At 46.1% G+C, this 7086-nt stretch overlaps 1 long non-coding RNA gene across 1 annotated transcript; it reads right to left on the minus strand.

The window, feature by feature from the left end:
* Positions 1-626: 626 nt before the first annotated feature.
* Positions 627-6618, minus strand: LOC105534922. Its single transcript, XR_001005349.1, has 3 exons — positions 6555-6618; positions 3432-3434; positions 627-1483 (listed from the first exon to the last, which is right to left on the minus strand). It is a non-coding gene; the product is annotated as an uncharacterized LOC105534922 (long non-coding RNA).
* Positions 6619-7086: the final 468 nt, after the last annotated feature.

The following is a 7086-nucleotide window of genomic DNA, read 5'->3' on the forward strand; positions in this document are numbered from 1 at the left end:
AGAGGTTCAAATGTTTATTTCCCCCATTAAAGTTTAAATTCCCTGCAGGCAGGTCTAGCTTCTTTTAATTTTTGACCACCAGCATCTAGCCCAAGCTTGGCACACGGTTATGGAAGGTGTGGTGGGGGGAATGGAGCTAGAAGCTGTGGAGCATCAGCCACATGCTGGGCTTGGCTGGGCACTTCACATTTGCTGTTGGTTAATCTACTACAAAAACTTGGCTTGGTGGGTATTATTATCACTGTTTTATAGGAAGTATGCCAGAGGCTGAGATGAGAGATGGGATTTGCCCAAGGTCACATTGAGCGTAATCTGAGAAGCTCCAAACTCAGAAATGGCCCAGGAGCTGCTGTGTGTGCTGAGGGTGGGGGATGAAGTGGGTGGGAGCTCAGCCGTCCAAGTGCAGAGCCAGAATGAGTTCCTGTAAAGTGTTCAGCTGGTCCCCTGGAGCATCTTTACCCACAGAGCCTGATCCTGTGCTCAGGCTTTTATTAGCATCTGTGTTCTTTCCGCCGCAGCACCCAGCTGCCCCGGCAGCCTCTTGGTGAACACTTGCTGAATAAATACTTCACCAGGAGAACAAAGATGTGAAGAAATAATCACAAATGCTGAGTACTTTCTATGTGCCAAGGCACGAGGCTAAGCCATTTATTTATGCTTTCTCTTTTCATTCTCTCAGCAACACAATGAAGTAAGTACCATGAAGACCCCAGTTTTACAGGAAAAAAAATTGGAGGTTTAAAAATTTGGAGACTTCCTGAAGTCCCAAAGTTGGAAAGTGGCTTTGAAGCCAGGCTTATATAGCTCCAAAGCCCGAACTGCAAACCACTACTTGAAAATGAATGCGCGTGTGGATGAATTGCAGCTCCCAAACTCTTCGGAAGCCTCAGTCAAGACCACAGTGGCATTTGCTCCCTGGGCAGGGTGTTTTCCAGGGACTTATGGATCAGGTCTGACTCTTTCCGAAAAGCCCTCTGACTGCCAGCTCTCCCAGAGGGGTCAGAGAGCATTTCCCAGCTTCCCACTGGGTCTGCCTATCTTTGGGAGCTTTGAAGTCCTACATTTAGAGGACATGGATCAGCCCCAAACCTGAGGACTCCCCCAAGGTAACTGCCAAGGGAATCCCTCAGGAATCCCGCTTAATGCAACCAAGAGAGGCCTTTAGAAATCAGGCCAAGTAGAGGAAAGAACAATGGACAGGAAATTGGGACATGAGAGAGTCGTGAGTCAGCAGTGTGGTGAGAGCTGCCAAGATTGCTGATGTGAACTCTGGTTGTATCACGAGGAGCATAATGTGTTGAATAACTAAGGTGATATTGCACTTCCTGTGTGGTAGAGCTGGAGCTGGAATGTGGGGTGAAGGTCTGGTTCCACATTTTCACGTAGTCATAGTCAAACCGGAACTTATTCAATAGAGCAGAACCGGAACACTGAAAGGAATGGTACTATCGTATTTGCCAAGGCGGAAGGACTTGTATTTCTTCTCTTGAAGACGAAAAGAAGCAAAGGTGTTGGGAGGATAAGCTTTGGGTATTTCAGAGATTTCCCTATGAACAAGGCAGTAGACGTCTTCTGTCTGATCCTAAGGGGAAACCAGAACTCAAGTGAGGAAATAATAGGAAGCAAGATTCAGATGCAAACTGAATCAACAATGCCTTTGTTCTGTCAAAAAGATAGCCAAAGAAGGAAATATTTTGAAGAAAGAAGAAAAAAGCAAAACACTCACTGAACCTTCTCTCTCCCCTCTATGTGACCCTAAGCAAGTAACGTAATCTTCCTGAGGCTCAGTTCCTTATCTGAAAGTGGCAGGTGGTGTTACATGAGACTCTAACAATGTGCAGACTACGAACGCAGTGTGGAGAGACAGCTATGCACATGGCCCTGCGACTCTGGCGGCTGAGATTTAAACCCTAGCTTAGGGTGACCTTGGAAACTTATTTTTACTTTGCAGGGCCTCAGCTTCTTCATCTGTAAAATGGGGATAATATATGTAAAGCATTCAAAAGGGTACCTGTCACACAGTGGGCACTCAACTTTCTTGTTAGCCAGCATCATCATCATTGCCACTCTTTATATATGGAAGGGACTGTCACAGTATCTAGAGTATAATAGGTGTTCAGAGAATGTTTTCCTTTTCCCGTTCTCTTTCAGGGGACTCTTCCAGTGTGTCTCTGGGATACCAGCTTCTTCTCATCTCCAGATGTCTGGAAAATGTTTCTAAATATAACATCTTGTTGCATATATTCTAAGGCAGCTATCTGCCTCTATCTAAATACTCTTTTAGTGAAGAAAGGGGCAGAGCAAGGAGAGTCAATTTCCTACTTGTAGAAGTTTCTCATTCTGAACAGTGTACTTTACAGATTCCAATGTGTTTCTCCCTCCATTGCCTCTTTACCCCTTACCAGGGCAAGCACAGATATGAGAACTGAGGCTCCGAGAGGTTCAGTGACTTACCTGGAACCATTAACACCCGAATGAGTGAGTCAGGAATTGAACCTAAGGCTTTTGGACTCTGGAAACCTACCTTTACAGGAGGCACTGACCAGACTCTTCCCCTCACCCACACATCCTCTCATCCTGGGGTTCTGCTTAGGGAAGCATAAGAAAGGCAGCCAGCCAGGCTCCAACCTTGAAGCCAAATCTTTACAGTAATAGAGAGGACTAAGGGCTAGAGCGAGGAGCCAGGAACCGTGGATCTCTGCCATGAATCTGAGCCCTTAGAGCTGGAGACCTCACCTGGACCAGTCTTCTGTTTTCAGTAGCTACAGTAGGTGAGGTCCAGAACTAATGTCAAGAGCCCAGAGTCCCTACCAGCATTGCATGATAGGATTTTCTGTGATAATGTTGTATCTGTGCTGTATAATACAGTAGCCACTAGCCACATGTGGCTATCGAACACCTGAAATATGCTCAGTCATGGGACTGAGCCACCAGCCTCCCTGTTTTATAGCTGAGGAAACTGACGCTTGGTCAGGCAGCTTGTTGAGGTTGCAGTTAGCCAGCCAGGTCGCTGGGACATGAAGCCATCCTGTCTGGCCCCCAAGCCATGCCCTTCACCACCACAGAAGCCTCTTGTTCCACTCCCCAAGGAGGGTCTTTGCACCCTTCTGAACCAGACAGGTGATTGGGTCATGTCTGCCTGTGCGAAAGGGTCTCCCTTCCTGCTTGGCTCCACCTGGCTCCAACTCTAGAAGGCACCTGTGTTGTTTTACTGATAACAGTGTTTGCCCTTCCAAAGCCAGAGCCATAAAAGGCAGCTTTCAAAGTCACTGCCGCAGAAATGTCAACATGAGGGGGAGGCCAGCCATGGTTTCTGAGGTCCAATGTCACCTCCAGGCTGCCACAAAGGCTGCAGCAAAGACCTTCGGGTCCTGGAATCTGGACTTGCTTCTACTACAGACTTGCTGTGTTTCCTTGGACATATTTCTTACTTCCTCTGGGCCTTGTTTTTATCATTGGTGTAAGGAGAGGGTTGGATTTAAAGATGTTAAAGGGCTCTTCTATCTCTAAAATGTTTAGCCTCCTCTGCATGGGATCCTGGGGGCAACATCCAAATTTCCTGTTTAATGACTGTGAAAAACCTTATGTAGCAGCCTTCAAAACAAAATCACCCCCAAACCTTCACCTGGATTTTTTTCAAAACCGCCCACAATGTCACCATTGAAGCAGTAAAGGTATTCATTAATATCTTGTAAAAAGTGATTTTGTGATTTTCTTAATGTATGAAAAAATGTCCCCCACCCTTGACACTGGGCCCAGAGCCCCAGAGTATAAAACCGCAGTCAGACCACTAGGATTCTACAGAGCTCAGGCATTTGGACAAATTGCCTGCACTTGAGAACACAGGGCAATTTTCTCAACTTTTAAAATGTTTTCTCCCTTCCCCCCACTTTTCTGGGGTTTTCACCCCTGCTTGTAACTCAAACCACAAATAAAGCTCTAAGCCTCTGGCTGTGAGGAACAGCACAGTGGCTGCCAAGAACAGCATGGTTCACGTGGCCCCTTTTTAGGCCGCTCTGGAGACCGGCTCTCCACAGGACAGTACAACATGCGTTTTTTTTCTTTCTTTACTAATCACAAAAATATTGCCTTTCAGATGGGCTGGGGAAGGGGCAGATTGGTGATGATTGGTGGTGGACAGGGGGAGATTGGCAGCCTTAGGTGCAGCAGAAGCCAGGTATGGCAGTCACAGAGATTCATGTATCCCTCCCAGCTGATGGCTCTGATCCTCCCATTTGAGGCTTTTACCCTGTAACATGGTATATATTGGTGTTCAATACCTGTTTGTGGTTGAATGAATACACTTTTACAAACATTCTTTCTTAATATGAGAATAAGCATTCCTGTTTTTCTTCTGAGACTGAGGAAACTGAGGCTCTGAGAGATTAGCCAACTCAGTCAGAGTCATACACACGGTTACCTGGTAGGGGTGTTGTGTGACCCCAGGCTGGCCCCAGATTGGGCTCTTCCAACTCACACTCTTTCTGCATCTGCCTCTCAGCCATACAAGCCAAAGAAACACCATGTTCCCAGCCCACGAATGAAGCTGAGGCATGATGGACAAGGCTTGTGGAACTAGACTTTTCTTCTCCAAGTGCTCTCTCCCACAACTTCCAAAATTATCCCCATGGGGATGATGCTTACAACAGAAATGCCAGCTCCACCCTCTTTCCAGCTGCCTGCTGGACATCACTGCCTGGATTTATGCTCAGTTCTAGATACAATGCTTGGCCTAGAGTGGGTGCTTACTGTTGACTAAATAGCCAGCGATGTCCTACAGATACTATCTGAATCTAAGTTCACCGTATCCACTGCTGAGCCCCTAGTGCCTAGACAAGGCTTGGGGAACAATTGTTCAATGAATAAACGGAAGAGTACATTTTCCCTCCCTCCACCCTGGCATAGTTTACTTTTTGGATTGCCTACTTCTGCTGAGATCCTCATCTCTCTATAGTCTCTCAAGCCAAAAGCCCAGTACTTCCCCAGGACACCCCTTCTCTCCTGTGACTCTCATCAAACTGGTCATCACGTTCTTTCAATTCACCCTGTGACCTGTCTCCAAATCTGAACACATGAACTTGTTTACTTTATTGTGCAAGATTGTATTGGTTACAAGGAGCAAAAACCCAACTTGAACTTGCGTAAGCCAAAAAGGAGATTTTAAATCAGAAGAATATAGGAACAATCAAAGAACTGATGGAGAAACCAAACTACCAAGCCCCAGGAAAGGCAGAGTTGCCTGGAACGGGGTGCTCTGATTCTGACAGCTCTCTTTCTCTTACACCTCCCTTTGCTGACTTCATTGATGTACTGGCCTCATTCTGTCTCAGCAGTTTCCTCAATATCACAGAGATGTGGATGCCACACACTCCCATCTATACAGTTTTAGGGTCAGAGTAGAAAAAACCTCTTTCCCATGTGCTCCAATGTCATAATTCCTAGGGGAGTCCAATTTACCTAGTGTGGCATGTGGGCCTGCCCCTGGACTAGCCACTGGGGCTGGCAGCAAAGAGCACCTCTGTGGGAGTTAGAAGAGGGCACTATCTTCTGAGCGTCTGCAACTCCACAGGTACAAGCTTGCGCTGCAGAGCACAGGCTGGATTCCAGTCCCCACTTATTATCCCTGCCAGGCAAGCTTGTACTGGGTATAACCTGCACAACTGTACATGGCGGACTTGGCTGGCAGTGGATGTGGGGCTGGGCACTCCCAATTCAAATCAGATGTCTACACCTGGCCAATTACTACTGTTAGGAAGGCAGGGTCATGCAAGTCATCTCACTTTCCATGTGGACACATGGTCAGAGTGGAGAGAGGTTTGGAAAAAGAACATTTCTCTAAGAAAGGAAGGTAGCACATTCATGGACCTCAGCAGAATCACATAAGCTGGAACGTGCTTACAACTGCTAAACCTGCTTCTCCTTTTGGTTCCCTTCATTGATATGAGGAACCATCTGCCTAGTTACTCTCTCCAAAAACCCAGGAGGTATCCTGAATTCTTTCCTCTCGCTCATAATCATCTCCTGAATATGTCTCAAATATATTCTAATCATCTCTCTGTTTCTTCTACCATCTCCTAGGTTAAGCAACTATTAATTCTTGCTTGGTCCATTACAGAAATGGCCTCCTAACAAAAATGACCCCAAATTCATCCCATCCCTATGCACACCCCTTTGCTATATGACTTTGCTGTTCTTGCCGTCAAGAAATGCTGTCTATTGCACCACCCTTTGAATCTGTGCTTGGCCAATGAGACACTAAGAAAGACGACATAAGCCAAGGCTTGAAAAAAGCTTGTGTGCATCAGGGCTTGCTGTTTCTTGCTTTTCTTGGTAACCTGGCAACCATCTACCATGAGAGGAAGCCCAAGGTAATAAGAGATACATGCCCCAGTCATCTCCATTGCCCCATCCAGCACCCACCAAACACGTGAGCAGGTAGCTGACTTAGAACTGCTCACTGACTCCCAGACTTGTGAACAATAATAAGATAGTGGTTATTTTAGGCCTCTAGGTTATGGGGTGGCTGATTTTGCAGAAAGAGCTAAATGACTCACCAGTCTTCCTTTCTTCAGCCTTTTCCCTCTCCAGTGCTTCCCAGATACCACATGATCTTCCTAAACTGCAGGTCAGGTTATATTACTTTCTTTTTTCCCCACCTCTGATAGGTCAGCATTGACTAAACAGTGAGCAAATTCTGTATTTACTGTATTAATTCAAACTCTCCAGGATCTGGGGCCCAATTCTCCTTTGACTTGCCCCTGTCTTCACCCTATACCCTCTGTTCCCCAGACACACAAATTGATTTGGTGTTTCCCTAACCTGGAGTCTATTGCCATGCCTGGATTAGGTAGTATATGCCGCAACCTCTTCCTAGAGCACCATTCTGTCTTTAATTTACAAGGCCCAGCTCAAATGTCCTATCCCCGGTGTACTTACATTGTACCTTTCATTTTAGTTTCATTGATTTCTTATGTCTTCTTTTCTGAGTCAGCAACTTCTTGAAGGCTGGAAGTTTAGAAAGTTATTCTTTGTAGCTTTTCCTCAGAGTACGCAGTGTCATGTCTAAAACATGAAGACTGCTTAACT

This window comes from Mandrillus leucophaeus, unplaced genomic scaffold (assembly GCF_000951045.1).
Source record: "Mandrillus leucophaeus isolate KB7577 unplaced genomic scaffold, Mleu.le_1.0 Scaffold14, whole genome shotgun sequence".
Classification (NCBI taxonomy): domain Eukaryota; kingdom Metazoa; phylum Chordata; class Mammalia; order Primates; family Cercopithecidae; genus Mandrillus; species Mandrillus leucophaeus.